This window comes from Diabrotica virgifera, chromosome 5, assembly GCF_917563875.1.
Source record: "Diabrotica virgifera virgifera chromosome 5, PGI_DIABVI_V3a".
In the NCBI taxonomy this organism is placed as follows: domain Eukaryota; kingdom Metazoa; phylum Arthropoda; class Insecta; order Coleoptera; family Chrysomelidae; genus Diabrotica; species Diabrotica virgifera.
In genome coordinates this window covers 223,055,536-223,068,811 of record NC_065447.1, presented here as the reverse complement: position 1 = coordinate 223,068,811, position 13,276 = coordinate 223,055,536, and the positions used below count along the sequence as shown (strand labels likewise).

The 13,276-nt window shown below is 34.2% G+C and overlaps 1 long non-coding RNA gene across 1 annotated transcript; it reads right to left on the bottom strand.

The window, feature by feature from the left end:
- Nucleotides 1–3,132: 3,132 nt before the first annotated feature.
- LOC126884682 (uncharacterized) lies at nucleotides 3,133–4,092 on the bottom strand. The gene is made up of 2 exons (XR_007698126.1): nucleotides 3,930–4,092; nucleotides 3,133–3,430 (listed from the first exon to the last, which is right to left on the bottom strand). It is a non-coding gene; the product is annotated as an uncharacterized LOC126884682 (long non-coding RNA).
- Nucleotides 4,093–13,276: the final 9,184 nt, after the last annotated feature.

The following is a 13,276-nucleotide window of genomic DNA, read 5'->3' as shown; positions in this document are numbered from 1 at the left end:
TATATGTTTATATATGTGGTATGCCTCGTAGTTGTACCTCCTCCTCCAAATACCATTTTCACAGATTCCACCGAATATTGCTCTCAGGATACTTCGTTCAAATATAAGCAGAAGGTTTTCATCTGCCTTGGAGATGGTCCATGTCTCCGATCCATATGTCAACACTGGTTGTATAAGGGTTTTGTATACGGTTATTTTTGTTTTTTGGATTAAGTTTCTGCTTCTCACATGTCTACTCAGTACAAAATAGCATTTGTTCGCTAGGATTATCCTTCGCTTGATTTCTTCCGTCATAACGTTCTCCTTGGTGATCAGGGAGCATACGTATGTGAATTTGTCCACCACTTCAAAGGTAGAGTTATCAACAGTGAATTGGTGACCAATGTTTCTGGCTCTATTGTTGGGTGTTGATGCCATTCATCTTAGTTTTCTCCTCGTTTACTTTCAGGCCCATATTTTTTGAGGCATTTGAGAAGGTGCTATACATTTCTTCTAGTTTGCGTGTTGTGCGGCCAACTAGGTCCACGTCACCTGCATAATATGCCAAAATTTGGGATGATTTATTAAACAAATTTCCTCTGTTGTCTATCCGGGCATCTCTGACGGCCATTTCCACAGCTATATTGCAGCTGATTATAAAGGGTAAAATTAAAGGAAAAAAGGAGTCCTGGTAGACGATAAATATCCTGGCTGAAAAACATTCGCGACTAGACCGGGTTAATCACACCGACGCTTTTAAGAAAAACAAAACATAGAGACGAATTTGTAATGGTTATAGCCAACCTTCATTGGTAGAGTCGGCACTAGAAGAAGAAGAAGAAGAAGAAGAAGAAGAAGAAGAAGAACGTCAATTATTGTTGAGTTTACATTGATCAAATATTCTGTCCTAAATAAAATGTCCTCATTTTTCAATTAAAAGCAATAATTTGAGTCAAAATGTAGAAACTAATATACGAGTAAATATTATGTAAAAATAATAAAAAGAAACATGAGACCAAAATTATTTTATATCCCAAAAAATCGGTGTTTTTAACTGCGTTTTTAATGATTTTTAAAAATATTCTAAATATATATAGGTATCATAAATATTGTCGCGATAGGTGTCGCACCTCGATTTGACTATCTTGTTATTAATCTGAAAATAGTGAATGCAATAAACAACAAATCAGTTGTTAATAGCGCACTTCATGAGTTTCCATAAATAATTTCTGGGAATCCTCGATAAAGGACAGTCTCTAGCGTAAAAGCTGTTAAGAGCAGAAATATTATTTATACCTCTTTATAAATTTAATAGCGTAAAATGGTACACGGCCATTAACATCTTATGGATAAGGTTTATGGTATAATTTCTTAGACAATAAGATTACTTTTTCGTGTAAGGAAATTTTATGGCCGGCGAATGATCGTGAACTTTGAGGTTGTCGTTGCCATGTTGAGAAGTGACTGGTTCAACCAGACGGCTCTAAACGACTTCCAGTCATAAATAAAGATGATGATTTTTGTAGTATGTATTACACAATCAATAACTTTTATGCCGAACAACGAAAAAAGTAAAGAAAATCCTAAGGTCGCAGAAAAGAAAATATATGGATGATCAAGTAAAGTGTATTGAATAAAATTACAAGAAAAGCGAAATAAATTCCTACAAATATGTAAAATAAATTAAAACTGCGTACCAGGAAAGAATGAAGAGTGTCGAAAATTAGCATGAGATGAAAGAATAGGTATTTCGAAGAGTTGCTGAATGGCGCAGTGACTACTGAGGAAAATTAGAATGTTCCTGAACCCTAGATATTATCTGGCAAAATAAATACCAAATTCCACGAGAGAAGAAATTGAAGAAATAATAAGAGATATAAAAAATAAAAAAAGGTCTACGATGATCGGTATTCTGGCAGAGAATTTAAAATATGGAGGAGAATGAAACAAAAAAAGAAGAACTTCTGTTGGAGTGAAAGTAAAGATATACTCCAACAGAAGTAAGGAAAAGACAACTAGATAACTAAATAGTTATGGCTATTATGAAAATAAAAATGAAGGGGCTTCTACATTGAAGTCGAAGTAGGAAAATACTACTTTTTGTAGTAGTGCTTGTACTAGAGGGATAATGATAGGATGATGAAGTTGCGGAAAGGGGAATTAAAAGGGATAGAAGTAGAAGTATGAATATACAGAGGCAAACTAAATAGAGTTGGCTAACAAGAGATGCAAGAGAACAACTTGACACTCAAGGATAGATACGGCTCGTTTGCATGCCTGTCGAAGAACAGTAGCTCACAGTAGATAATGGTGATGACTAGAAAAGGTATATAGGTAAGAATAATGTACTGAAAATGTATAAAGATGAATAAGTGTTAAAGAAGAACCAATTAAATAAAACTAACAAATCATGGGCGCCAGGAAATGATCTTTGATCACTTCCCCAGGTATCTTACACTGCTATCAAATATTAAATATAGTAAATCAGTAAACATGAACATAAAGGAATAATAAAAATACATTATATACAAAATAAATAAATATTTATTAAAAATAACTACTAGATCTTTGAAAATCTCTGAGTTAACCAAATTGAATATAATGTGACTCTAAAATGACAAAGTTATACAAAAGTTATAGTTAAACATGATATATCATATAACAACAGTCCTGTTATATGTATGTAAAAAAGATATACCTCTTACTTATACATAGGGTACAACTCACATGAGATTTCTACCAAATGCATATAGTACGCTTGCAACGTACCACTAAATTGAAACCGACAAATATGGAAAATATATAACTAAATAGGCACAAGCCTGACTAAGAGAAAATATGATAATGAATTAAGCAAAATGAATGAATAAAAGTTATAGAAATGAAGTTAAGATAAATACCGAAACGACGAATTAACCGAACAAATGAAGTAAAGCGAATAGAACAACGAAATATCTGGGAAACAAGCTACTAATATTACAAAATAAATATCAAACCAATAACGTATAAAAACATAATTTTCTAGGCTTATTCCTGTGCACAAGAACTTACCGTAGATACAAGAGTTTGGGAACTTACTAACCTTATATGTACCTATATTAAACAGCAAATAAATTCAAGCTAAATCTTGAGAAAAATAATTAATAAACGTAATACATTAACCAAATGTCTGTGATATGAAACACCATATACAAAAAGTTATTATCACAAACACTCATTGTTCCCAAACAATCCCAACTGACTTCTCAAAAGGTTGCTACCGCATACCGGAAAATGAGCACCTTGGTGGTGCAAAACTGTACCCCCGGTAGGTCCAGGTAAAAAAAGTGAAAATGAAGCTGAAACGCTTCAGCTTGCTCCCAGGTTGACTGACTGGAGCCGGAATAGGTTCCTCTCAGGTGGGTAAGGGTCTATGACTTCCCATGTTGTAGTGTATTATTTCCCCAAAAGGCTAAAACAAATATTTCCCAGTCTTAGTTTCAATGTAAAAGTCTAGGAAAAGGTCAAAGAAGAAAAAAGAGAAACTAAGAAGTGATTTTTAATATAGATTGTAATGTAAAAAAGGGCCATTAACATACAAGAAAAACTTTCATTGTTGGATAGTACATGACAAAATTTGACCTTCAGAGCGAAATATGTGACAATTTCCAATTACAGTAAAGAATAAATATGATTTCTTTAAAATAATTATAGGATACTTATTAGATGTTGCAATAAAATATACAGATATCAAAGATACCTACAGATAAATAGCTAAAAGTTAGGGTTAGGATTTTTTCTGAATGAGTATTACTTAAAGATATTGAAATAATTAAAAGATACCTACTAAATTCACTGAATAAATTTACTAGGAAAATTGAATTGGAAGAAATATTTTATTAGATGTAAAAATAATGTAACATGCAATGTCATTAACCTCGTGATGTCAAAAAAAATATGTATCTATTTACCGGATCTCTCAGTTCTTCATTACTGTTTTCCTCTATAAAACACTGGATGGATTCTGGGAAAACACTGTGAACACCATGTACATCCTAGGGAACTTTATTTCCCAATAAAGGCTTAGTACTTAAGAGAAAGATTCCGACATTTGGGTACTGTGACCTACTTATTCCGGGCTCACAAATCAAGTCATCAGTGAAGTTGACGTCTCCCACTAGAAAATGTCAAATTTATCTCAGAACGCGAAGTAATATTTCTCGATAGGTGGCGTATATAGTACGTTCCATTACCGGAGTATGACGTCACGTAAGTAGTCCTTCACGAGAAAATTAGAGAATTTAAATGAGATTAAGGGAAGATAATTATAAAAATAATTAAAGAGCTAATTTCGTAACGTAGACCGTTACAAGAAGCTTTACGCAACCAAATACGTGAGTTAATATGGGATGCCGAAGAAATGCCCTAAGACTGGAATAAGTCCATGCCTGTACACAAAAAGAGATAGAAGAGATAGCCTGCAGAATTTAACGCTCATACTACAGACATAGACTAACATCCTTGTAGATGTACTTAATATTAAAGTGCTCGCCATACTAATAGAAAAATAACTAGAAATATTATATGTGAAGAAAAATCTAGGAGAATACCAGGGAGGATTTCGCAAGGGAAGATCAACAACCGATCAAATTTTTATGTTAAGTTAATATTCATAAATCCGAGTACATGGAAATTTCGAGCAGAAAAGAAGTAAACACCAGGACCATTTAAATTAAAAGTGGAGGATGGATCAGTTGTAGAATTCGAGAACGTGAACAAATCTATGTACTTACGTAGCCTTGTTGACCATATACATAAGGAAGAAACTGATATCGACCTGAGACTGACCAAGAGACCAAATAGTTATATATGAATGAAGTAATAGAAAAATGCAGTAGAGAGTCCCGAAAATTAGATTTAGGTTACCATCGATTAAAAAGTATAACGATAAGTGAATGTGTATTTGCAGATGACATTGCATTAATAGCAAGTTCAGAGAAATCTTTGCAAAACAACCTAAATTTATGGACGAGAGAACTTGCAGACAAAGGAATGAAAATAAATTTAGCAAAGACCAAAACTCTACGTATATCCAAGACACCCAGAGAAATCCATATAAACCTAGACGGAAATTTAGTAGAACAAGTGGAGGATTTTGAATATTTAGGAACTATAATAGACGAAAAGGAAAAATGCAAAAAGAGCTGAACAACAGAATTGCTAAAACATCACGACTATATCACTCCCTGAATTCAGGTTTCATTAGCAAAAGAGAAATTAGCAAGAAGACAAAAGTGTCAGTATATAAGACAATATACCTCCCTACTTTGTTATATGGAAGTGAAACATGGACACTAACTGAACGGGAGAAGAGCAAGATACAATCTTCTGAAATGAAGTATTTAAGAAGAGTAGAAGGAGTTACGCTAATGGACAAAGTAAAAAATGAAACGATAAGAAACAACCTAGATGTTGAAAGTGCCAACAAAGCAATAGAAAGATCGCAACTAAGATGGTTCGGTCATTTAAATAGGTTAGATCCACATAGACAAGTCAAGGTAGTTTGGGAAGCAAAGGGAATTGGTACAAGGAGAAGAGGAAGACCGTGTCAACAATGGAACGATGCTGTTGGGAAAATCATTACAAAGCAGAAACCTCACATGGGAGGAAGCCAAGAGAAGGACATCCAACAGAAAACTTTGGAGAGAGATGATTAGGAAGTAAAAGCAGATTTCTCGACACCTCACGGTAAAAGAGAACCGGATTATATATATAATATATATAAAAATAAAAGTATAAAAAACTATAGCTAGGCCCACAATGCTATACGCTGCCGAGACATGGACTATCAACAAAACCATACAGAACAGATTGGAAGCATGGGAAAGAAATATACTTCACAGTATGTTTGGTAGAAAAGGAGTAGAGGGAGAATGGAGAAGACGCACTATAGTAGAAGTTTATCAATTGTATGCTAACCCTCCAATAGCAGTAGTGAAAAAACGTAGACTAGAATGGCTCGAACCATCTAGAAAGAATGAAAGGTAATAGACAAGTCAAGAGTATTGGTTATAGAGTACCTGAAGGCAAAAAAGAGAGGAAGACCAAGAAAGCAATGTAGAGATGTATTGATGAAAGATGTCAGAGAGATGAGAATCAAGAATTGTAAGCTGACAGTTAACAGAAAACAATGTAAATAGTGTAAAATGGTACACGACCATTAACATTTTATGGACAAGGTTTATGGGACAATTTCTTAGACAATAAGATTATTTTCTCCTGTAAGGAAATTTTATGACCGGCGAATGATCGTGAAGTTTAAGGTTGTCGGTGCCATGTTGAGAAATGACTGGTTCAACCAGACGGCTCTAACCGACTTCCAGTCATAAATAAAGATATGATTTTTGTAGTACTTACATAATATTATGTTTTATATAATCAATAATTTTTAGATGCCTAAAATTTTGGAACGAACGTAAACAATTCAATTATCAAATGGTATTTAAAAAATTAAATTAGAGTGTATAAAATGAAGCAAGTTCGGGCAAGTTTTGGTCGAGTTTTGAAAAAAAAATTCAAAACCTTCCAATTTTCAATTTCTAACGTTGGATATTTCTTAATGTTTAAAGCTAATTAATTTGGTTATTAAAAAAAAGCAATCATGTACTTACTTGTACTTTCGTACTTAAATTTAAGAAACTTTATGTTTGGCTAAAAAACCAGTACCAAGAAAGAAAGGCCATTTCCACGACACTGAATAATTCTCAAAATTAATCTACTATTTCACAATAAAACACTGAAAAACGTTTGTTTTTCTATACTTCCACAAAATTTATTACAACTATGTTATTACTACAGCTGTTTCGGCAAAGTGCCTTTCTCAAGTGATATATTTTACAATGTGTTTGCCTTTTTAAGTCTTTAACTGAAGAGGTTGAGGAGTGGGGAGCTGTTTGTCTCGAGTTGGTCATTCAGAATTATATCTGTATTTTTCAATTTATTAATTTCCATTGATTCTAAAAGTGATAGCTTAAGGCCTTTATTTTGAATATGTAGAATTTGAAACTCTTCATTGAAAGAATGATTATGATCTAGAAGGTGAAGTGCGTATGTAGAAGTGTCTGTTTTTCTATTGTTGAAAGCCCTTTTGTGTTCTGCTATCCGTTTGTCAAAAGTTCTGCCAGTTTGACCGATGTAAGTTTTCGGACAGTCACCACAAGTTAGTTTGTACACACCACTCTGTAGTTGCTTTCTCTTTCGGCTTTTATTGTTTTTAATATGTTTGCTTAAGTTGTTGTTAGTTCTGATCTAAAGAACAAGAAAGCCGTTGGTCCTGACAACAGACCTACAGAAATGTTAAAGCTCATAAATGAGGAAAACATTGGAATACTAGTCAAACTTTTCAATGATGTTTATTCGACTGGTGATATCCCTGAAGATTGGGTAAAGTCCGAATTCATAACCCTACCAAAAAACAACGTCCGAAAAACTGTAGACATTATAGAATGATAAGCCTTATGAGCCACACTTTGAAAATCTTTCTACGTATCATCCACAGTAGAATCAGATATAAATGTGAAGAAGATCAGGATGAAACACAATTTGGCTTCAGAAATGGACTGGGAACCCGGGACACACACTTTGCACTAAATGTATTATTGCAGAAATGCCGAGATCAAAGGAAAGACGTCTTTGCTGTATTTATTGACTATGAGACGGCCTTTGAGCGAGTACAAGATCACAAATTAATTAAAATATTAAAGGATAAAGGAGTTGATAGTCAAGATGTACGAATCATAGAAAAATTATACTGGCGTCAAACAGCGACAGCTTGCATAAATGGAAAATCAACAGAAATATGCAAAATACAAAGAGGTATCAGACAGGGTTGTATACTGTCTCCACTGTTATTCAATTTATATTCAGATATAATATTTAAGGAAGCGCTGCATAATTTGGAATGGGGTGTGAAAGTTAATGGAATTCTGATAAATACAATCAGATATGCAGACGATACAGTTATTTTAAGTGATGATATGAATGGATTACAACACCTTTTAAATGCTATTGACAAAGTAGGAAGAGAGTTTGGCCTAAACATAAACTGTTCAAAAACAAAATACATGGTATTTAGCCGTTTGGCCCATCAAGATTCACGGTTATTTGTTGATGGTCATATAATTCAAAGAGTACCCAGTTTTAAATATCTTGGTTGACATATTACTGAACAACTAGATCCAGATAAAGAGATAAAATGTAGAATTGAGATAATCCGCACGACATTTTTAAAAATGAGGTCATTCGTCTGTAATGATAACTTGCAACTTCAACTTCGAAAGCGCATGATTAAATGTTACATTTGGTCAGTCCTCTTGTATGATGTCGAAGCATGGACATTAAAAATATCCACCATTAATCGTTTGGAGGCCTTTTAAATGTGGCTGCACAGACGTACACTGAAAATACCATGGACGGCTATGCTGACAAATGTGGCAGTCCTTAAGAGAGCGAATGCTGCCCGCGAGCTGCTTAATAACATCAAATATAGAAAGATGGCCTATTTTGGACACGCAGTAAGGGGAGACCGGTTAATATTCTTCAACTTATTATGATGGGTAAAATCGAAGGACGCAGAGGAGTTGGTAGAAAGCAAGCCTCTTGGTTGAAGAATATCCGGGAGTGGACAGGAATAAAGAAAGCAGAATAACTATTTAGAATAGCTCGAGACAGAGACAGTTTCGCCATGTTAATCGCCAACGTCAAGGGGACTTGATAGGGCACGTTAAGAAGAAGAAGAGTTGATAGCTAATTGTTTCATTTCGTAATGAAGCATTGGGAATTTTGACGACGAAAATATAAAAGGGAACTCTTTCTTCGTGCATTAACGAATGCAATTAATATCTATTTCATTAACCACTTCAACTATAATTTATCACAATTTCATTACAATGTACACGTGGTATAATGTCTAGCTTAACGCCTTTCTTCCATATATTTCTAAAATTTCAATACACCAATATTATTATCGGTGTTTGTAACCATACGGAAACATTTTTTCAATAGAAACCTTTCCCGCTATTTGTGTTCAAATCACCCGTGATAATCCCCCGCCACTGAGTTCATCCTCATGGACAGATGCACTGCTTCTTGTCCAAGAAAGCATTTGAAAAGCCCATTTAGAATAAAACCGACACGCGTTTTTGAGTTAAGTTGCCGCTGTGTACAAAACATACATCTAGTGATCAAGTTCTTTAGACAAATCCGATGTGTTAATGAAAAGAATAATATTCGGATTGGTCGGTAAACTTCAAAGGCGAACAAACTGGAAAAAATTGTTTTAGAACTCAGATCTCGGAAATATTGACACGTTTTCAGATTTGTAATTGCTCTAGTAATTAGAAGCGACAGAAAAGAAGGACGGGTTGTGTGTTCTTTGTTTGAGGCAGCGCGAAACATATTTTCAACACTTTGTATCGTGATTATATAAGGTATTTTAAATCTGTGATTATGTTTCCATCTCCGTCCTTAACTACAGTGATATGTTTCTTCCTAGTACATATTATCTTTTAGTTTTTTGTGCATTTAGTCCATACACTTACGGTAAAATATTGCAAAACCTCCGGATTTTAAAGGACCGCTTGGATTGACATGAAATTTGGCAGGTCAAAGATGTCAAAGATGTCAAAGTTGTAAAAGATGTCTAACATGTCAAAGAAAAAAAGTGATATTGTGCCGATGTGTGCTTTTCTCCTGGGGGTGAGTTTAACCCCTTCTCGAGGGTGAAAAAATATACGTTCATAAAAAATCCGAAAGTGAATAAACTGTCTGATTCTAAGCAACTATTGATCTATAGAGATTTTGCACTAAGTTAATATTCTTCGAGATATTTGCGAGTGAAATGCTCATTTTTTAACAAAAAAAAACAGGCGTTAAAAGCGTTTTTAAACGATTTTTTGCAAATAATTCAAAAAGTAAGTAGTTTATTGAAAAAAAAAACACTCCTATCAATAATATAGCTTGTAAAAAGGTGAAAAAAATGGTATATGTATCAGGTCTGTACATCCAGTAGAAACAGAGTTATAGCTAATGAAAAATGGGTTCTTATTCGTCAAATCCCAAATCAAATATTTCAACGTGAAAAATTATGCACTTTTCGGGGAAAACTCATCACAATCTTTAAATAATTTAAACAAAGCTTTATTCTTGTTTTTTAAAAGTTTCTAGCAACAAAATTAAGCAAGTTATGCTCAAAATAAAGTTGATTATTTTTTTGTAAAAAAAATCATGAAAATCACACCCTAATTATCACCCCAAATGAAATTAATCGTTACCGCTTCACAAGTTACTTTACTTATGTGATGTTTAATATATGATCTGTAAGTTTCATCGGTTCAAAGTGCTTTTTTTTGTTTTTTCCAATGCTTTCAATATTTTATTTTGTGGGATACTGTCATATGCCTTTCTCAAGTCTACAGACAATAAATGTACCTACTTACTTTTTTTATTTAGTTAAGTTCCATCTTCTATTGAAGGTTGTAAATCATCATGATAATGCGGACCCTGTTGACAGCCGCTCTAAATAGCTCTGCACTACTGCATTCGAACCATTCCCTTAAGTTCTTAAGCCAGGATCTTCATCTTCCCACATTTCTCTTTCCTCGGATTTTGCCTTGCATAATAAATTGTAATAATAAGTATTTTTGCCCTCTCATCACATGTCCTAAGTACTCTAGTTTTCGTCTTTTGGTAGTTAATATTATTTCTGATTCATTTACTACCCTTCTTAGTTACTTCCACGTTTGACATTCTGTGAATCCATGATATTCGTAGGATTCTTCTGTAACACCAAAATTCAACTGGTTAACTGCAACCTATTTACTGGTTAACTGTAACCTATTTACTGGTTAACTGCAACTCTCTTTTCAATAATTTCTGTAAGGCTAAATAAGTGGTGAATAGTTGATTCACCTACCGTTTCCAATCACTTTTCAGTACTACTGACTGCGTTTGTCACATCGATGCCTCGTCCTGCCTCCACAGTTGTTACTGTCGTCCCTTCTGCATTTCTTGTGTATGATGGATATGAATGATGTCTTCTATTCTTCTGGGTTTTCATATTATTTTGCTGTGCTGTATTTTATTAGTTCGAAACTTATTTTATTACATAGGAAGGTTTCCTGGGAAGGTGCTTTGTTATTGTTTAACGATTTACATAGCTATATCTTCTAGTGTTGACCAAATGCAAGACCAAGACGAGACTTAAACAGTCTTGGGGTTGGTCTTGGTCTTGCGCCAGTACACCTGGTCTTGGTCTTGGTATTGCGCTCCCGGTCTTGGTCTTGGTCTTGGTCTTGGTCTTGCAGCAAGAGTCTTGCAAGTCTCGCAGTTGCCCATTAGCCTATTGCGTATCTTAGAACAACATAACAAAGAGGTACATTTTAAGCTTGAATATCATAGCCATAGTAAAGACTAGCCAAATTAATAAATATCAAAACAACTGACACTGGGTGGGGTTTGAACCCACGATATAAGTGATCCCTGCCTATGTTCTAACTAACTAAAGTTAAAACTACCTCTTAAAACCCACAAAATTTCATTTGCATATCTCAACCGATTTTAGAGCAATAAATAAATCGCCAGTTTGTAGAAAAATTTCAACCCCCTCCCCTATTTGGTAAACAAAGCATCTATAAAGTAAACGTTTATGAAGCAAACTGTCATTACTTTTTCGTGCAGAATTACCCATTAAAGTTCGCTATGAAATACACGGCTAGTTAAAAAAGTACCTAACTTTTGTATTATCCAATATAAGTGAATGAATAAAAAAACATAATGTTAAGAAAATATGAGGCTATAATTGGGCTTTAATTTAAGTATCCTATTGCATGCTAGAATAATAAGTTAGCATAATGCTACAATATTCCACAGAGTGAGAAAAAACACAGTTTGATTGGTACACCCGGTATACACTGACAATAATTGACCTGTCTAGCAGCAATATCTATTATTACTGCGATATTTATAAAGAATAAAACAAAATATTAAAAAAAATCACTTAAATTGGACAACAGGTTTAGGAAATTTGAGACATTAAAAATGACCCGTTTTTAAGGTGGTGCGTTAATTTCTTGGAGAAGTGTATATCGTAAACAGTATATTATGCAACGAGCATTTAATGATGGTCATTATGAAGCGAGTATGAGGGTTACGAAACGAGTCGTATGCGGCGGGTTTCGTATAGAGTACGAGCTTCATAATGATAATTAAATGCTAGTTGTATACACTACTTTTTCTATGATCATTCACAACAAAAAATATATTCAATAATGTAGGCGTCGCAACACAGGAATGTTGTGTTATATGAATATGATTAGAAGACGACTATTCTCAAAACCAGGACAATTAATTTCAGAGCAAAGAAGTCGGCTGCTGAGAAAGCATGTACTAAATAATTTTATTTTTACATTATAATAATGACCTCTGAGTACATGTCAAATGTGTCGAGTGTTCTTTTAATGGATATTTTGATTCGCTATGTATGTTTATGGTATTGTCCGTAAAGTCCAATTTTCAAAATTGTTGTTACAATTTTTTTTGTTTCTCATAGAGTATCTAAGAATATAGCCGAACTTCTATACTCCCTAAAACGACTCTCAGTTCTAACTGCAAGACGCTAGAGTCTCGCAGACTTAGTCTTGTTCTTGCTCAAGTCTTGCACGGTAGGTCTTGGTCTTGGTCTTGCTAAAATTAGGCGGTCTTGGTCTTGGTCTTGGTCCTGCGAAAACGCAAGAACAAGACCAAGACTGCAAGACCAAGACCGATTTTGGGCAACACTAATCTCTTCTACTTCTTATGATGTTATTCGTAAAGATGAGGCTGGGATATTTATATTATGAGTTTCGTTGTTATCTTGGAAGTCTTGTCTATCTTGATTTAAAAGCATTTTGAAGTACTCGTCCCATTTATCAGGGGTAATTGGTGATATTATATTCCTTTCTTTTCTTGTTGCAGTGACTGTAATTCTGTCCAACTTTCTGTGCTTCTACGTCCCCCTAGATAGGAATTTATGATGTTACACTTTTGTTGCCAAGCCTAATTTTTCTTACGACGTTGTACTTTGGCTTAGTTTTACCTGTAAATCAGTTTTTCAGCGTCGTCCTTTATATTCAAATTTCTTAGTATTCCTCCCTTTTATTTTCTATTTCTCGTTCCATTTCCTCATCCCACCAATACGGGAGTCTTCTCCGATTTTGAATTTGGTGATTTGGTGATAATGGCTTCTGTTGCTGCCCCCTTTACGCACATTTTTATATGTTTG